Below are 20500 nucleotides of genomic sequence, written 5' to 3' on the forward strand. Positions count from 1 at the left end.
ATAGCTTTGGGAAACTTCCAGGAAATAAAATGGTGTTTAAAAGCTTGGATTTTAATTCATCCTGAAATATTTCTGTCCTCATCTGGGTCTCCCAGTGCAAACCCCACTGCAGAATCCCTCCTGCCACAGAAGGGACATTGCTTTACCCATAATTTTCCCTCCTGCCAGGAGTGTCTTTACCCATCCTCCAGCACCAGCAGTTAGCAGCTGCTTCTGACACCTGCAGCCTGCGTGTGCAGGGCAGTGCTGTGTCTGGCTCCTGCAAGCTTGATCTGGCCCTCTTGGGCTGCAAGGGCAGCTCTGCTGGCTCAGACAGACCTGCTGCCCTCAAGTCAGATCTCTCCCTCCACAGTGTTGCTTGTGTGCAACAAATATATATATGTATGTGTGTGTGTGTGTGTGTGTGTGTGTGTGTGTGTGTGTGTCCACGAGGTTGGGTTTGCAGGACTCAGCTGCAAAAAAAAAAAGCTGTGCTCATTCTGGATTCTATTTGACTTTTTGCTGCTGTCCCACAGAGTGGAAGGCAACTGCTATTTCTGCAGTTCCATCAGGAGCCACTCTGTCCTGAGGTGTCACTCCCTGGGATCAGCCGTCACATATTTCTCTCCTGTTATGGAAGCCAAACTCATCACCTGTGAGCAGCAAGCTGTGTGATAAATGGGTGACACCAGGCTTTCACCCCTGCCCCCATCTCAGCTCCCTGCCTTCAGGAGCGAGTTAAGGGACCAAAGTGTGTAGGAATTGGTACCATGTGCTCGCCCTGCCTTCCCGGAGATTAGCCCCATATGGGGAGAGAGCTGCGTTCCCCTCCATTTGGGATGGGGGTTGATCTAAATGTAGAGCAGGCATTCTTTGAATATATGTGACAGCCCAGGAGATAGAGTTCAAACATCACCAAAAGCGGCCCCTTCCCATTGATCTTTGAAATATACAGCCTGGCTTCTTGTATTGTAAATATACTTTTAATACACAGCATCTTAAAATGTGTTCCTACCTGACTGTAGAGCCCACACTTCCTAAACTTAGCCAGTCCTTTTGACTTGTATTGTAAATGTACAATGCATGGCCCTGGGTCAGCTCACCATTAACCCTGTGAATTACCCCACAAATTTAGGGTCAGATGCTGCATGGTCTGGAGGACCAGGGCATTAAGACGTGAAGCTTCTTGCCAAAAGAAGATACAGAAATTACCATCTCAGTAAGACCTGGCTGATTAGATTTTGTTCAGGGTTATATCTACAGGTAAGAAAACACCAACAGTTCTCAGGAACAGTATATCTTAGGAAGGTCTTTGCACTTCATGCTTTAAGCATCAATGGGAGGTCTGTGTGGCTTACCTATAGTCTTATGTCTTCCTCCAAATTGTCTGCCATTGGCCATGCAATGCCTCAATGCCTTTCATTTTAAATCAGTGTGATACAGGGTCTGGAAGGATCCAACCAACATACCCTGAGCAGTGTGTACACTTAATCTTTTTAATAGATTTTTCCAGCCCAATTATTGAAGACAGACAAAATTGTTGAGAACAAGCAGACGGCAGATTTTTTTTTCCCCCCAAATACTTTCAGATATTAGTGTTGCCATGCTGTTAGTAATTTTATTTTTATTAAGTAGCAAAGGATTTTGTATGAGAACGTTGCAGAAAACAGCCTGAGATCCAAAAATCCCTGTCAGCTTTAGTTTAAATTCAAATAGCAGTAGGCAGTGACAACAGGTCTACAACTAAGATTTCCAAAGACAAATATCATGACGTGAGGGAAATCTCTGTGGGGTAGCCAACTGTGTTGAATAGGGCAATGCCTGGATCTAGTTACAATGAGTTGCAAATGCCAGCTAGAATTTTCTTGCATAGAAAGCAGAGATCTCAGAGGAAAATGCTCTGTGGTAGTAGCATGAATCCAGTCTCTGAATGGCTGCAAGGGATATGTAGGACAAATATAAGAAGTGGGTTAAGAAGGTGAGATCAACAGAACAAGCACTATTGCACAGGTCAGAAAGCAAGGCAAGAGGTTGAGCCCAAATTCCCCTGTGCTTTAAAAATTCCAGTGGTGGTGAAAAATTTGCTTTTCAGCTAAGATCCCTTGAGCCCTGCTGAAATTCCGCTTGAATTAACTGCCACTGTCTCCAGGACTAGAGGCAGACAGCACAACAAATAGGGGCTACAAATTAATGTGGCTGAGATGGGATCGACCTCTCCACTTCCTGCCATCCTTCACTGAAAGGATATATAATTTTATTGTCACATTAACACTGGAATTTTGCATGGCATTTTCTTAGCCTCTCTTAGTAAGAGAAAATGAGAGTAGAAGAAAGCACTGTGCAGCTTTTTTGGGTTTCTCTTGTATTCTGCTACCACCTGGAAACTGGCAGGTTCATGGAGGTATCAATGCCTGGTGCTCAAACACGTGAGCCAGTTTGCACAGGCGATATGACACTGGTTAAAAATAATTCCATATTTAAAATATTGAGGTTCTTTCATTGACCTCAGTATCCTGCAGGTGTTTTCTTCCTAATGTACCTTACTCCACATACCCATCATGATAGGTCAGGGACAAGAGCAGGATATTATCTATGGAATACTATCTATCTAATACTAGAACATTATCTATGGAAACATCCAGGTGTGGGATGTTCATGTCTCATTATAAAGATGTGAACCCTTTAGAATGGGCCCAGAGGAAGCCAGGGGATCAGAGGTTGAGCACCTTTCATGTGGAAACAGCCTGAGAGTGGGGCTTGTTCAGCCTGGAGAAGAGAAGGCTCTGGGGAGATCTTATAGGACCTTCCAGTGCTTAGAGGGCTACAACAGAGCTGAGGAGGAACTTTTGACAAGGGTAGGAAGTGATAGGACAAGGGGGAGGGCATTAAACTAAAAGATGGGAGATTTAGACTAGATACTAGGAACAGATTCTTCCCTGTGAGGGTGATGAGAGCCTGGCACAGGTTGCCCAGAGAAGCTGCGGCTGCCCCATCCCTGAAATTGTCCAGGGCCAGGCTGGATTGAACTTGGAACAATCTGGTCCAGTGGAAGGTGACCCTGCCCATGACAGGAGGGTTGGAAGGCTCCAACCCAAGCCAATCCATGATTCTATGCCCAGGGCATGTAAATCCAGAGCAGCCACGGCGTGTGGCTGGAGCACAGAAGGACCCTTCCTCAGGGGTTACTTGACCAGTGATTTAGCAACCACTTGCCTCTACCATCAGCAGCTGGGCAGAGAGGAAGGTGGGAACCAGTCCAGAATCTGGATCTAGAGAAACTTCGGTGTCTTGCTAAGCCATGCTTTCACACGTTTCTGCATAGAGGTAAAGTTGAGAAAGTGCTTCCTTTGCAATTATCTGTCAGATTCTGCCTTAACATTTGATTTTCAGAGATGGAACTTTTTAGGAGAAAAATCAGCAAAAGTGAATATCTTCAGAATCCAAGTCACACCACCTGCTAAGACTGCAAATAGAGATGCACCATCATTCTGCATTTGAGGGAGATTTGCTCAAAAAAAAGGGAGAGTCACTCAAACTTACATTCCTGTCCTTAACCCAGTGACCAACCTAAACCAGCCTTAGGCTCAGCAGCACATTCTGTACACAATGTTTTCTTGCAATAAATAGGTCTAAACTGGTTTCTTTTCCCTTCCCCCCAAAATGCCAGTGTATCTTAGCTAAACATGCTTAGAGGTAATCCTTCAATGGCTGGTTTTTTTTGCACATGATTTCCCCAGTCCACTCCCTACAAAAGCTTAGTTTCTTGGGAAGGAAAATGCCAAACAGGTTAGGAAAAGGCCTTTCCTAGCTTTGCTAGTTGCCAAGAAGAAAAATACATTTTAAAAAGCCATAAAAGTGTAATTCTCCTCTACACACATTCTAATAAATCAAAGATAGCTAAAAGGATTTTCTTCAGTGAAAGAAAAATCATCATTTCTTGCCCTATACAGAGTGTGAAAGTTTTAGTCTGAACAGAGAAATTTTACAGAGAATTATGGTCATGTGAAACCAAAGGGTTAGAAAGAAAAGCTCAATGTAACCCAAGCACTGGCTTTTGATATTATGAAAGCTGTAATGTATGAAACACTACAGATCTATGGCAAATATATTCCTTTCCATGAGAGGAATTGTCAGAGCACAATGTCTGTGAACCAAGATTGATTACACAGAAACTGTTTTTCCACTTGACATTTATTTTGCAGAGATATTAATGAGGAAACAATTTCTTTTCCCTGCAGTTCAACCTGAGGTCATTCCCCAAGTCTGTTATCAACCTAGGCAGCCCATCTGAATGTATCTAATACATGCATTTGAGAGATGAACTATGGTAGGTATATTAGAAGAACTATGAGGTATATTTGATGATTTCTTTTTAAACTATAATTGAGTGAAAAAGTGTTCCTTGGGCTCTGACTTGATCAGTCTGCCTAGTTTCTGCACAGGACCTGAAGGACCACTATAGGTCTGCACATGCACTGTTTATGCCTACAGCAATTCTTTAAATTGTTCTCAAGGAATCTCTGCTCTCATTAATAAAGCAAAGAGATTTCCAGCAGACCTGACTGGGGAGAAGGTCATGAACGTGAGTATTGGCACTTGTGCTGCAGATGCCTGTTCTGCAGGCAGCCTGCACTCTTTGTGTGGAGCTGAGCACCAGGAGTTCCCCTACAAAGGACACAGAACATGCATGGTGGCTCCTCTGGACTGGCAGCATTTATCTTCAATGGTTAAAGCAGATTTTTTTATGTCACTACCATGAAATGAGCCTCAGTGGATATCAGTGCAATAGAATCTTGCAAAGCATAGTGGCTGAGGGGTGGGCAAAAGTCATATCCAGCCATCCCTGTGGCTGGAGAGGTCATCCCAGCAGATGTGGGGAACTCTGAGATTGGTCACAAAATTTTTTTAACCTTCTGTCCTAGAAAGGTTTTTGAAAACCTTGTTTTTTTCTCCTCTTCCTCTGTCACTCCCAGGCACCTAGTGTAACACCTGAGATCTGAGTGTACTAGAGTCATCAAAATGTTCTTTTTATAGACAGTGAGAAAGGGCAGGCAGTATGATATAGGGGTGACCTCCCATCTGACACAGAGGGTAGGGCTCATCCCACCAATTTTTGGATGTGTTAATGCTATGGTTCTGATTTACACTGTAACTGCTGCCTGCTCCTTTCACAGCTAGTGAGGAGGAGCAGATACCTCCAGGGAATGAGGAAAATAACTTCTTCTTCATACAAGGGTGTTCGACAGACAGGGTGAATCTGCATCAAAAGGCGTTCAACAAACAAGAGAGATCCCAAATGACAAGTGCAAATTAGATGCTGAGCTTTCAGGTAGCTGCATCTGGTGGAAAAAAGTCACACATTTGTAGCTACTTGTTCTTGTGGCCCCCCAGGTAGGCTTCAGGAATAGGTAGTTGGCTTTCATAGCCAAAGCAGGATTTGTTTCTGAGCCCTGGATGGTCCTTTGCTATCGGTGCGTGCTGCAGTGACCACTCAGTGCAAAGCAGCTGTGAACAATCAAAGCAAGAAACCCAAACATCCAAAGCTGCATTTCCTCCAAAATCCCCTTTTCCCACAGGTGAGTTTTCAGATAATCAGGGTTTTTTTCCATCTGCTCTAGTCCAGGCATACCCTACTCAGCCACAGACTGTGAGAGATAAAGGGTGAGAAAGAAATGTCAGAAAGGGATAAGCTCTGCCACAGTCTCACAAAGCTGGAATTTCTTGCTCTGTGACCAGCTTCTATAAAGCATCAGTCCTTGACCAGAGTCTTGCTCTCTGCCATGAATCCCCAGGGCAGCTGGACAAATCCAATCATCTGGCAGCTGCTGATGAACCTTGCTAATTGCGATGTTGGAGAAAATAGTTAACCCATGGGAGAGAAAGGAGACTCGAGGAGAGGAGACTCGAGGAGAGGAGACTCGAGGAGACTCGAGGAGACTCGAGGAGACTCGAGGAGACTCGAGGAGACTCGAGGAGACTCGAGGAGAGGAGAGGAGACTCGAGGAGAGGAGACTCGAGGAGAGGAGACTCGAGGAGAGGAGACTCGAGGAGAGGAGAGGAGAGGAGACTCGAGGAGACTCGAGGAGAGGAGACTCGAGGAGACTCGAGGAGAGGAGACTCGAGGAGAGGAGACTCGAGGAGAGGAGACTCGAGGAGACTCGAGGAGACTCGAGGAGACTCGAGGAGACGAGAGGAGAGGAGAGGAGAGGAGAGGAGAGGAGAGGAGAGGAGAGGAGAGGAGAGGAGAGGAGAGGAGAGGAGAGGAGAGGAGAGGAGAGGAGAGGAGAGGAGAGGAGAGGAGAGGAGAGGAGAGGAGAGGAGAGGAGAGGAGAGGAGAGGAGAGGAGAGGAGAGGAGAGGAGAGGAGAGGAGAGGAGAGGAGAGGAGAGGAGAGGAGAGGAGAGGAGAGGAGAGGAGAGGAGAGGAGAGGAGAGGAGAGGAGAGGAGAGGAGAGGAGAGGAGAGGAGAGGAGAGGAGAGGAGACTCGAGGAGACTCGAGGAGACTCGAGGAGACTCGAGGAGAGGAGAGGAGAGGAGAGGAGAGGAGAGGAGAGGAGAGGAGAGGAGAGGAGAGGAGAGGAGAGGAGAGGAGAGGAGAGGAGAGGAGAGGAGAGGAGAGGAGAGGAGAGGAGAGGAGAGGAGAGGAGAGGAGAGGAGAGGAGAGGAGAGGAGAGGAGAGGAGAGGAGAGGAGAGGAGAGGAGAGGAAAAGGAAAAGCCCCAGAACTGCCCAATATACAGGAAAAATGTAAGGAAGGTTTATGCCTAGTAAATCCCAAGGGATCCATATAGGATCTAGCTCTCTTCAAAAACCTGTGGGATGCTGTCCAGAAGACCTCTGCCTGGAGACAAATTGTGGGGAGAACACAGAGTACCCAGCTCCCATCCAGGGTGCCCTGCAAGGCATTCCTTGCCATGACAGTGGAGCCAGAATGAGGAGAAGGCAACAGGCCTTGGAGGGGGAAGGTGTTCAGGTCCAAAACTGTCAGAGAGAGGAGAGTGGTTTTCTCTGACAATCCATCATATGATTCCTTGATGGTAGCCGCTGTTTTGGAGGAAGAGGGTTGTGGAATGTTCTTTGCTCTCTGTAAAGAAGAGGCTTGAGGACATTCAGCTGCTTATTGCTGCTGCTAGGCTGCATGGATTGGCAGCAGCCTCCAGCCCCCAGGGAGGCTGAGCCAGCCCTAAATCTGCTTCAAAGCAGAAAAGAATATAATGGCCTGTGCGTGAGGGTCTTAGCTTCTCACACGGCTCCTCCACTCCGGTTTTACGGCGTGAAGAACACGGCCCTTACGACAGCAGCTCAGCTGCATTTTTCTTGGCGAGCTCATTCCCACCGGACATCATTCAGGCACTCTTCAGAGTGGAAATGAAAAGGAGCGAGAAGTGGCCCCCTTGAAGTTCTGCTCAGCTGGGCTGCTGTGTTCCTGAAAAACACATCTACCTTTTTATAACTCCCCGAGCTCACATTCGGGGAGCCTGGCTGGCGGTTTCCACATGGGGTGTGTGAGGGCGTGCATGTCTGATGACAGGAAAGGTGTGTGTGCAGCCTGCAGTCCTGCAGGCACGGGGAGAAAGGTGAGGTGGGTGAAGGGACTGCCTTACAATGTGGATGTGTGGGATGGAAAGAGATGGAAAGCAGAGCTTCACTGAAGGAGGGAGATAGATGGAGACACCATGTGAGGAGGAGAGCTCTTCCAAAGCCAGATCCAGGCAGCCCCCATTTCTGCCCCCACCACCCTCTCCCTCTTCCAGCCAATCCCAGCACAAGTGGCTTTCCCACACAGCACAGGACTCCAGCAGGACTGGATGCTCGTGGGGAGGTGGCAGTGCTGGCAGACAGGGCCATGTGCAGCTCACTTTCCTGTGCAGGCACATAGGACTCGATGGCTTTAAATCAGCAACAAGCTGTGACCAGTGCTCAACTACTTGCAGCTGCCTGAAGCCCTTTATGTTCCGTGGAAAGCCTGGCACTGGCTGGTGGGGTCTGTCTGCAATGGAGCCTCCTGGTAGAGGAGATTCACCTCCCTATTTTCTTGATAAATTCCATGTTACAAGACAGCCATGCAGGAGAGTCTGTTTTAGGGGCATGGGGCATTTAAAAACAACTGTTTTTAAAGTATCAGTTGTTTCATGGAATTATTTTTCTTTCCAGCCTGGCAATATCCATTTAAGGCAGTTTAAATAAATTCTGGCCTGATGTTGAAGCTAAGAGCTGATGTCAAAGGAGATTAAGCTGTTTAGTGGCAGAATGTTTAAAAAATAAGCTGGAATGCCCAATACAATTCTTCTGGTGAAGAAGGTCAAATATATCCAGAGGGATTTGATGCCATTCCTTCTTTTCACTTTGACATCCCAAGATCAGGAACTGGCAAGGCAGTTCCACCTGGGCTCTTTCTCTGTGAGTTTAGTTAGTGTAGGTCTGAGCTAAGGGTACTTCTCTTTGGCTGTGAGATGTTTGACTTTGTTCCTACTCCTCCTCTCACAGAGGACTCCTGAAAATCCAAGGAGCCAGCCAAGGGCTGGCAGGCAAGTTCTTGCTTTCCTATGCCACCATAAAATCACCAATTAATACTTGATTGCCTGAGCATTGGCCAGGAAAATGGATATGTGCTTGTACTTGACTGCATTGCCAACATGCATGAGCCTCTGTCACAGGAAAACCCTGTCTGAGTTTGTTTGCATGTGTGATCTCACCAGCATCCCAGGTTGGGCACTCACACACAGACCTTCCACGAGGACCCAACTCCATTTGCACGAGTGCCAAATGCCATTTTCCTCTCCCTTCATACTTGTATTTTCATTTGCTTGTTGCTTGCCTTGCTCACCTGTACATGGACACACCTTCCCTCCCTGGGCATACGTGGAGGGATGGTAGCACCTCTATTTACATATGAACTTCCAGCTAAGGCATTTGTGGACAAGCCCGTGAATAAATATTTCCCTGCTAGTGTATCTCTGAATAAGAGCTCACATGAGTGTTCTTTTGCCAGCAAATTCTTAGATAAATCCTCATCAGTTCATATAAGTGCAAGTACTTGCTTTGGGATTTGCCTGCCAATACATATCTAGAGATACACTTGCCTGAAAATTCACATCCACATGTGGCTCTGCATGCGAATGCTGGTTCAAAGAATCTCACCTCGTGCTTTCCTTTTTTTACCTGCACCTTTTCAGCCTGGATTCTGCCACAATAAGTATTCACAAGAAAAGCAAGCAATGGGGGAGGTGAATGCCTTCAAAGCAAACCACGGCTCTTATTCAGATGAATAGTGGAGAGTCTTTTCTTCTGATACTGTCCTTCCTGCTCTTGTGATATGCATATGACTCTATATGTTTCCATTTGAGGCCCGAGGAACTCTGCTAGTTCCCCCCTGCTGCCCACAAGCCAAAAAGACGATAAGGGAATATAATGAACACAAACAATGGTGGAGGCTGAATTTGACTTTTTTTTTTTTTTTTTTTTTCTCCAGGGACAGACAGGACTCACAGATGTAGGAATATTATTGAATTCCTTTGGATACATTTGATCTCTCAGCCAAAAAAGTATGTGGGACATTTCCGCTTATTTTTAAAACATTCTGCCACAAAACAGTAATTCAATTAACGAAAGCTCCCACTGATGTCAGCCCTGAGCTTCAGCCTGGCTGAACATTTCTCTCTGCTGTACACACAAAAGCCACCTTAAAGGAGAGCGACTAATCTACATATGTTTGGAAAGGAAAAGCCTTCATGAAATCTTTTATGATTTAAAGTGAAGGCATGTAATGAACAAAGTGTGTTGCTCATTAAATGCACCCATGTGCAAGCAGGCCTGTGCCAGTTGGGTTATGGTCTTTCAGCTCTGCTTGAGGTGGATCTGGAGCCATGGAAGGTGTCTGAGACTTGTGCTGAGGCACTGCATGGCTCTCTCCTCTGAGCAGCCTGCTTCCCTTTGCTTTTCTCCCTCCTGGCAAAGGAAACGGGAAAGCGAACGTCGCTGCACTGTGAACTCAGCTTCATTTTCATGCATTGACTGAGGGCTCTGATTCTTCAGGTCAGAGCTGTTGAAAAGATATGCTTTCCCTGGAATAACTCCCTCTCCCTACTCCCACCCCCCAAGCCCCAAACAATTACCTTGGCCATATGTTTTGTAAGAAGCACTTTTCACAGAAACAACATCTTATGTGAAATAGAATCTGACAGTTCTCTTTCAATGAGACATTAAATGTGAGGTTTTAATCTCATAAGCCTCAGAAAATTCAGAAGTTGATCTTTCCCCAGAAGCTTTAACTCTGCCCCCTCATGCACATGCCCTCCAACAGGAGGGCTCACCGAACAAGCACACGAAAATATTTCCCAGTGAAACCCTGGTGTGTATAATTCTGATGCCTCTCAGGTTGCAGGAGAAAGCACAATTTAAACACAAATCAAAATCAGACAATTAAGGTTACTTAAAAAGTAATATCAGAGACGTGTTATTCCAGATCACTTGGGAATATGAAATAAGATATGGAGATAAGCTGAGACGGAGAAGCTGAGGGGGCAATATTTGTTTGAAACATTCAGATAGATGGATTAGAAAGCAAATCAGGGCTCCAGGACACTCAGTCCTCACTCAGATGGTACCAGGCTGAGAGCATTTGAAAGCTGTTTCTGAGCCACAGCTGTTTGGAGCCATCCATGAAATGAATCTCATGGATCTCTGTCCATCCTCGATGAGTGAATCTATACATGGCAAAAAAAAAAAGAAAAAAAAGAAAAATTGCTGATCTTATCTAGAATCCCTTGCCAAGGGCAAGAGAGTGTGCTGGACACTGACAATCTCATCCTGCTCTGAAACATGTCCCTTGCTCTGGAGCAGAGCCAGGTTCCACTGTCTGGATGGTGGGAGGGGAAGTAAATGAAGTCTGTCAGACTGAACTGCTTGGAGTGGCTGAGCTGAATCCTGGCATAAACAATGTGTTTCACCCTGGTAAACCATGTTCATACCCAGGATAACCTCACACAGGCAGGGGAACATTCCATGTCTCTGTGGCCACAGGCCTCGTTCCTGCAGTCTCCCAAATGCTCAGCTCAAGGGGATCAACGGAAATGTGGAAATAGACAGTCACATCTTCTGGGCACCAGCATGGGTCGTGGAAGAGAGGGCTGGGATTTAGTGATGGCCTCTTTACCCAGACAATGTTTCCTGCAGTCTCATTGCCCAGGGAAGTGTGCCATGCAGTGGGAATTCTTGCAGCAGTTGGGCAGGGGGAATTGTTTTAAACAAAAAGAAGTCTAGATACAATAAAGAAATTCTTTAAAATGAGAGTGGGGAAACAGTGGCATTGTTTTCCCAGAGGGGTGATAGATGTCTTATCCCTGGAAAAATTCAAGGCCAGGTTGGACAGGGTTGTGAAAACTTGATCCAGTTGGAGATGTCCCTGCAGGGGCCTTGGAACAAATGACCTTTAAAGGTCCCTTCCAACCTGAAGTATTCTACATTTTTATTAAATGGACAGACTGCTCAGCTACAGCAGAGCAGGTTTGGCCTTTCAGTACTTTGTGGTGAACAGGGGCAGTCTGACAGCCTGGGGGAATTTCAGAGCCTGAACAGACCTTGAGGAGCTTGTAAGGGGTTACAGTGGCTCTTTAGAGCTGTGTGAAGTGAGGCTGAGAGGACAAGGGGAATGCTGAAGGGGAAGAACTAATTTTCACATCTCATTCAGGCCTCCACTAGCACATCCTTTCCACAGGATCAGGACTCAGCTGCCCAGATGCTGTGGCATCCCTGTGACATGCAGTGTGCAAGTGGTGGATCTGGACACCCTTGTGTCATCTGGACATGGTGCCATCATCATGATGGCACAGTGAGGGACAGCTGGGGACCAGGCACCTGGTCACCTTCCCACTCAGTGACCTCCTGAGACTCAAGGATGCTGCTCCAAGTGGCTTGTGGGACACAAATGCTTTTTTCTGCAGCACTTCTCAGTTCACTCTGTGCAAGAGGGTAAGGATTTGACCTGCACTGAGCTGGGAGATGATTCCTGATGTTCTGCCAGACAGCTCCCAGCCATGGGGAAGGAGCCCTCTGAAGGGGAGACAACAAATGAATCCAGGGACATAATGGTGTACAAATGAGCTTTTGTTTTCATTGACTGAAGGGACTAAATCCCACCAGTCTGGCAGCATCAGCCAGCAGCACTCTTTAGGTTACCATGAGTGAGAAGGACAAGGGGAGAAGACTACAAATATCTTGTCAGCTGTTGGACTCTTCAGGGCACTTGTGTACAACCTGGGGCAGCACTACTACTGTTCCCATCCTACGAAGTGGAATTACAGTGAGCTGGCTGGTGAAATACCACCCTTTCTCTGGTTGATCCACTGGGTCAGAGTCCCCTGTGACACAGGACTGTGTTCCTGCAGCCTTGAGAGATCAGTGCCACTGGTCAGACCCTCTTGGCACTGTAGGAGCTTGTGACTTAAGGGTTATCTGAGCCCAGCCTGCCCAGCAGCTGCATGGATGGAGCAGCTCAGGTGCAAACACTTGGTGCCTGTCTCTCTGCTCACCTGACCAGCATGAGAAGCAGAATACCCCTCACCAACTGCACTGGCTGATCCCAGCCTCCAGTATCGTGTCTCTCCATGTTGACAAGGCAAAGCTGCGTTTCAGAGGCTGGGGCAGATGCTCATGGCAAGCAGTTTTGATCAAAGCCCTTGTTTAGTTATCAAAGGCAGGGTAAACAGCTGGGCATGCACCTGCTGGGAAAAGGTTTTTCCTCCTTTCTCCAACCCCAGCCAACTTCAGCACAACTAGGAGAGACCATTTTGCACCCTAAGGCTGTTTCAGGAGGGTGAGCCTTTTTTCAGGAGACAGAATGAAGTATCCTGACAGTCCCCATTACTGCTGTGTTGAGCAATCAATCTGTGATCCTGTAAAACACTGAGATCTTTGCTCTGGGGCCAGATTTAGAGGTGTGGAGTGCATGAGGAGACTTAACCTGGAAATGCCAGGCCCTGACACAAACAGCTCCATCTCTGGATCTCCAGGAGGCTGCCAAGGAGTGCCTGACCACAGCATGCAGCAGGAGTTTTCCCCCCTCCAAAGTTCCTGTCTCCAAGGAAAGGCAAGAAGGGATCATGTCTCCATCTTCAAATGTCCAGAAACCTTTATGGCAGGCTGAGTCAAATAAGGTTTTGTGGAGCCTTCCAGGAGGGACAAGAAGGTAAAGGGACAAAAAAAAAAAGGGGATCACAAAAATGTCAGCTTTGAAGAGTGAGTTATTTCTGTGGCTGAGCAAAGGCTGAGAGTCCTTGGCTCAAGAAGCAGGATGAAGCAGCCACGTTGCCTCCTTTCTGAAACCCAATCTCCCCAAGCTTCATGTCTCCCCACACTGAAGGCTCCTCTCTCTTTCCCCTTCTTTTTTTCTTTCTTTTCTTCCTAAGGAAAAAAAAAAAAAAGAAATGCAGGACAGAGCTGGTGCTGTTTTCCCAAAGTGTTTCCCCCAGGGTCCTTGTTGCAGCATCAAATTTCCTTTGAAATGGCTATGTGGGAAACACAGTTTCTTGGGTCACTTCCCAAATGAAAAAGAAAAAGAGACAATAAAAAATTAAATAGGAAAATAAAATTCAACATATGAAGAGCAGAAGCCAAATCACAGCAGCTCTCTGTCCCATTTAGTACTTGGTCCTAGGGAGGAGACTGAAAATGTTGTTGGGAGCAGTGATTTTGCATTACCATGTTCCTGCTTCTAAATGTCTTCCTGCCTCCCTCCCTGGATTAGCCTTTTTGCCCTTTTTCCATTTAAATTCCACTAAGATCTGGGGCACTGACTACTCTGCAAGCTGAGTGTAGAAACAGACAGCTGACTGGAAGCAATTCCTGGAGTGTATTCCAGACCACCAAAGCAACCCAGGGAAGAGGATGAGTTCCTCTTCAAACACTTGCTTGTGATTTGAAGAAAGACAAAGCAGATTATTATGGGTACAAGAACATGTATTTCTGTCTTTGCCATCTACCTCTGCTCCTTGGTTGTCTTCTCTGTGTTGACCCTTGCCAGGAAAACAGGTACACCTCTGTTCAGCCCTGTATCCCTGTATCCTTGTAACCCTGGATCCCACCCAGCTGCACGCACCCCTGACTCCTCAGCAGCTGTGCTTGAAGGTGCAGTGACCTTCTGAAAGCTGGAGCCTGAGATCTCCACTAGGACATCAGCTGTCTATTAACATTTCCCAAACTTTTCCTAGTGCCTGCTGACATGTGAGAAGCTTTCTGCCACCTGGCCCTCTTGGCAAGCAACAGGCAGCATTTGTCCGGCTTTGATCTGCTGCACACAAAGTTTGACCAGGAGTGAGTGGGCTGGCGTGCCTCAGTCTGCTTCTGCCAAAGCTGATAGAATAAAGCAAAGGATTCAGTTGGCTGGGGTCAGCACTCCAGACCTGTACAAACCCCTGCTTGAACTCTGCAGACAGGCCTGCAAAGTCTGCAAAATCAAGGGCAAATAGTTTTCTTCTTGCTCAGATCGTATTTACTTTCCCCACACAGAACATTTATTTTTACCAGTGCTGGTTGATAGGATGGGAAGGCACCAAGAAAGGCACCAGATGGACTATTCAGGGCAGTTTTCTTCAGGCTTTGTTTATATCACACTTGAAAAATCCATTTTCTTAAAGATTGCCCAGCCAAGGAAATGTGCAGAGCACCCAGCCTTGGTGAGACCTGAAAGTCAATAGCTCAGCTGGTGTTTGGCTTTACCCAAGCACACGGAAATTCTGCTCTGCTTGCTCTGCTTCACGGTTTCTTTTGAGTGACTTTGTCACATCTGGGAACCTCACAGCTACCCTGAAGCTTCATTTTCTGGTCCAGCAAAGCTGGAGCCCCTCTTGACCTTGCTGGTGGTTGTGTCAGAGTGAGCTCCCCGAGTCCTGATCCCAGCTCACCTTGTGAACACACAGTTGGGTTCAATCAACCTGACACATTCCCATGGTGTTGCTTGCAGTGCATCACCAGTGCAAATGCAGTGCATTTTGGAAAAATCCCATCAGTAGGGACACATTTTGTCCAAAGTGGTAATTTTTATGTTGACACCGTTGATGTCCTGGAAATAATGTGGTCACACTGACCATGTCTGTGCCTAGCAAGCCTAGGTGAATCTCTGCCCCAGACCTCTGAAAAATACCTGGGTGAAATCTCACTGGTGTTGTAATTCAGCCTCCGACTTTTGATATCCAAACAATCTGGATTTTGAAGCCAGCACCTCAGTTGAAATAATTTACCACTTCTCCAGACTAGATTTCAAGCCCCATAGAAATACCTTTAAAAAAATGCCCAACAGAGAATTTCATTCAGTCATATATTTCCCTCTATGCCTCTGTTATGTTTGTTAAAAAAGGATGGGTCTTTATGCCTTGTTGTTGACTGCACCAAACTGTGAAAAATAAATAATGATCAAAACCAAATGTCATCTGTCTTTAATCAACGAACTGTTGAAAAGGACACAGAGTGCCAGGATGTTTATGGAATTGGGCTTAAATAGAGCTTGCAACTTGGTGTGCATTTATGAAGGTGTTGACTAGAAGGCTTTAGGCTCTGCAGCACACATTTTACTTGGAGCATTTAGCAAAGCTGCTCAGTCTGTTCCCGTTGGGCCTTGCATCCGTAATGTCTGCATGGATGCCTCAAGCTCATTCCTGGCTGGCTCCATGGACAGTGCTGGTCCTCTCTAGCGGATGCTTGGGAAAACAGACTGTGCATAAAACATTAAAAGTTCACTAAAATACAATTCCTTGGATACATCATCTCCTCCATCTCTCCTCAGAGGGAATAATTGTAAAACTAAAGTGTTTCTGCCATTGCTGGATGGGATCCAAAGAAAGTTTGGGAGCTTCACAGCACCTTGGGGTTCACCAATTTTTGCAGATACTTTACTGAGAACTTTTACAAGACTGGTGTTTCTGTTCATCGTTGTGGGGAAAAGCAGTGAATTCATAGACACAAGAAACCCAGCTGGCTGAGCAGCTAAAAATACATTTGGCTTGGCATTCTCCTTGTGCACCAAGACTTTGCATAAACCTTCATTCTCCAAAGGAATGCATGTAGCTATGAAATCAGAGCTGCCCTTTTGTGTCACTACGGGCCTCAAAATGAAATCCATCCCTGTATGTAACATTCTTGGAAGCTCACAGGAATAAAATTATGAGAGCAGAAATAAGAAAGTTGCTGGCTACCAAAGCACCTCCTATCCATGGAATCATCATGTGGGAGGAACACAAGTTTCAGAACATTTGTTCAGAGACCATAAAATGTCCACGCTTTGTGAAGGCCACGAATCAATGCAAAATCCTTTAATTCTTGTTATTCACCAGTTGCAACTTCCTTCTGACATCTTGTCTGGTCTCTAAAAATGGCAAGCCGGATCGATAAGCCATCCTACAGCAGTGAGCACCCTGACCCTGAGAGCAGTATCAAAGAATGTGCCATTACTTTACCACTCTGTCATTTTGTCAATGTCAGCTTGAATAATGACTGCTATCTTGCATCAAATGCAGTCTACCCTGAAGTTCATTCACCATTAAGATCGTGTCTGCAAGGAGAGTGCAAGCTCAGCTATGAAATCCCAGCCCAAGGAGGACGTTTGTTTTGTTGTTCATGCTGTACTGCACCCAGCTGTACATCAGCTCCTGTGACACACTCTCAGTTGAAGAGCTGCCTTGCCAAACTTTTAGGTACCCACAGCCCATTCCCATGCCTGTTTTAATCATGGTCAGGCACTTCCACTGGGTTTGATTAAAAATCTAAGGATGGGTGTCACCCCAGGACAGTGCTCTCAGACAAAAAATCCATTATAACACTGTCCTATTTCTGGCAATGGCCAGCAGGAGATGCCTACATGGAAAGTGCAAAAACATGGCAAGGATATAGTGATATTTCCTCTGAATACTCTGCCAGGCTCCAGCACTTTCTATCACACAGACATCCTGAAGTAGGTGAACGTGTTTTGTGTAATAGCCAGCAGTAGCTCACTCCTCCAGTAATTTGTCCAGTCAACTTTAAAACACAAGTAATCTCTTATTGTCCACAGCATCCTGAGGTAAAGAGATCAGCAGCATAATTATATGTTGTGAGCTCTCTTTGCTTTGAATTGTGATTGACACAAGTCGGGTGCTATGGCTGGAACAAAATGGCTGCTGGAACAAAAATGTTCCACCTGTGTGAAAAGCTTGATCACTCGGGAACGAGTGTGTTTGTGCTCCTGTCATTTAATTTCAAATGTCACAGGTCAATGTTCTGCATTATAACCAATGATGGAACTCAATTTGACGCATTATTGTGAGAACTATTTAACTACAGGATAGGCATATCATACCTGTCTATCACATCAAGATGGAAAGCCAGTTTGAATAAATTAACCATGATTTGAACCATCCGTTTCAGACTCAACAACTAGGGCTGAGCTGACTTTTAGTTTTATTCCTTCAATGTGCTGAACTTTGTCTGTAATGATTCTAAAATGGTGTCTGTCAGCCACAGCTTGCTTTATGATAGTTATTTCACCTACAATTTCATCTTACTTTGCCAAGGGTTTTCTCATATTCTTTCAGCTTGAACCCTGATAAAGCATCTTCTGACATCCTTACGTGCTGAACAGACACAATGAGATTGCACAAGCACAAACAAACCAAACTGACTGTCATTATTGAGTAGTCCTCAGACATACACAGCTTGAGTAAAGTCATATTAACTGTAAAAAGCTTGAATTCCTAGGAAATCTCATAGGAGACAGAATTATCAACACCTAAGGTCATTCCGAATCATTCAACAAATTGAGTCAGGCAGCCTTCAAGCAGGTACAACCTTTGTTACTCAGAGTAACAAAATCTATCTTGTCTTCCCCATGTTACTAATGTAAAAGAGCTCTTTCCCCTCCAGCTGCCTAGTGTCTCCTTTCCTTGTAATGACTTTTCATCTAGTGGAGTTCGTGGTCACACAAATCTGAGTTCCAAATGAGTCTTATGAAATGGCTATGTTCAGTCAACATCAAATGTTATGTACCAGCAGAGCTATCCTGAGACCATTATAGAATACCTGTGACCCTCACAGGGTGCTTCAGACATAGAGCCTTACTGCAGACTTGGGGGTGAGGTAAGAAAATAACCATGAGGATTTGTAGGTTGGATTGCCTCGGATGGACAACTTTCCTGCTCCTGACCAGCCTCATCCAGCTACATCCATCTCTACAAAGTGCAAAAGCTCTTGGAAGGTACATCAAAGGGTCTGCCTGGGTACATCCAAGTGGTTCAGTTCCCTGGAATCTTGCTCATGACACCTAATAAAAACAACCCCCTCTCTAAAAGATGTGTGCTGTGACTTCAGAAAACAATTTCCCAAAGCTGAGGGAAAGAACAAACTTCCCTGAGCATGGGAAAAATGTTTATACACACATAGATACATACACAGACACACATGTATAGCATGAAAACATGTATGTGTATCTATAAGGAAAGCTTTAAGGGGAGTTTACAAAGGCCTAAACCCTATGGTTTCATAAGAGAAAAATCAGAACAATTTTTGGCCAAACAGACATTTTTAGTTCAGCATTGACATGAAGGTAGCAATTAGCCCTAGAATAGCAAAGTAAAGCAAGGACATGAAGCAGAAATGCAAATCAGTATAAATTTTAAGATAGGAAGTACAGAAAAAGGAAAGGAGAAGATAAAGGTGGCAAGGAAAGATCCAAATTATTGAACAGGAAAGACTTTTCTAGGCTAATTAGGAAAACCAGAAATGTCAGCGATGTCATGGGCCAACCATGTGGAGACAGAAAAAATGTGAATAATGATTTAGAGTCGGTAGAAATATTCAATAAATATGTTTGCTCTGAGTTTGGAAGGAAAGAAGGGGATGTGTTTATATCACACAAGGATGTCGAAATATTTTCCACTCTACTAGCAACCAAGAAGGAAGTTAAGCAACTTCTTCTAGGGATAAACACATTTTATACGAACAGGATCTGCAAAGTTGCAGCCAAGACTCTTCCTAGAACTGGCTGAGGAAATTTCTGACCCCTTGACATCAGTCTTGGATAACTCCTGTAGCACTAGGGAAATTCCAGAGGAGTAGGGGAGCTCTCATTATGTGCCAGTATTAGAAAAGAGAAAGCGGTCTGACCCCAGGAGCTCTAGAGTGGCAAGTCTGACATAATCTCATCACAATAATGGAAAAACTAATACAGGAGTCAATCAAAACAGAATTAATGCATGGGAACATAATTAGGGCCAGTTAACATAGACTAATAGAAAATAGGACTTGTCAAACACTCTCTGATGAGATAAAAAGTTGGGATGATAAAGGTGACTGTGTGAATATAATATATTTAGATTTTTATAAAGCTTCAGCTTTGCAGCTCATGACAGTTTGATTAAAAAATTAGTGTGATGCAATGTCCATGAAGTGCTCCCTAAATGGATTAGGAACTGCTAAGTGATCTGCTAAAAAGTAGTTGTTCATGAGGCATCAAGGGCAGGTGGGGGTGTTTCTGAGGAGGCAGGGCCTGTAGGAGTTGGTAGGAATCCTAGCATGACTGTGTCTTGTCATCCATAATCTGGGAGGAAAAGCAGAATTGCTGGTAATGAAGTTATTGGCTGAAACAAAGATGGTCAGTTCTTACAAGGACAGGACACAGATTCAGAGCTGAAGGGAGTGCCCTCCCACAGAAAGAAGGGAAGTTGTGGTCTTGGTGCTGTCACTAGAAAGCAGACAATTGGGAAAAAATATTAGGAGTTTGTAAGGGGAAAGCAATTTCCTCTTTTGATGGCAGATTTATTGTGTGATATTTGGATAGACAAACAAGATACGAGATATAATGAGTAGAAGCAAGAATAGGAGTAGGGAAGGTGTTTTAGCTTTGAGAATGATCAATCAAAATGCACCTGGAATGCTGCACACAAAAATCACCCCATGGTGGAACAGATTAAATGTCCCTTTCTTGTGAGCTTAGGGCCAGGCATGGGAGAATGCAGTGAGTGACTCTTTTGGCACCAGGCTTTCTCTCCAAGCAGGACTGCGAGTTTTCTGAATTTCTGTCTCCAGCAGGAGGACATGAATTGTGTTTACTTTCCTTATTACCTACTGAAGCAGGTGGCCTGAGTCTTGCCCTCAACCTCCTTAGATTACTGACAGCAAGATCAAGAGGCATGTTGCAGCAGCACGTACACTCCTTAGCGAGGATAAGTTGGTAAAGATCTTCAGGAGCTGTTCAACACTGTAAGAAAGACATTGCAGAGACTGTCTCAAGGACCTCAAGTCAAATGCAAGCTTGGAAATATATCCCATCTTTCATTTCTAGACATGATTGAGAAAACATAAAACAGTCATGTATAATATTCTGTCTTCTGATGCCCTCCATCACAGTATATTGCCTCAGCAAAGGTCTTTTAACCAAGTGTAAGTTATTGACATTAACTCAGAATGGATATTTAATTGAACACTGTGCATTTTTTACTATGTTTGTCTAGGGAAAGATTCCTGGACCCCTGTGATTGGAATCCACTCAGCCTTCTGGTC

This window comes from Poecile atricapillus, chromosome Z (assembly GCF_030490865.1).
Source record: "Poecile atricapillus isolate bPoeAtr1 chromosome Z, bPoeAtr1.hap1, whole genome shotgun sequence".
In the NCBI taxonomy this organism is placed as follows: Eukaryota; Metazoa; Chordata; class Aves; order Passeriformes; family Paridae; genus Poecile; species Poecile atricapillus.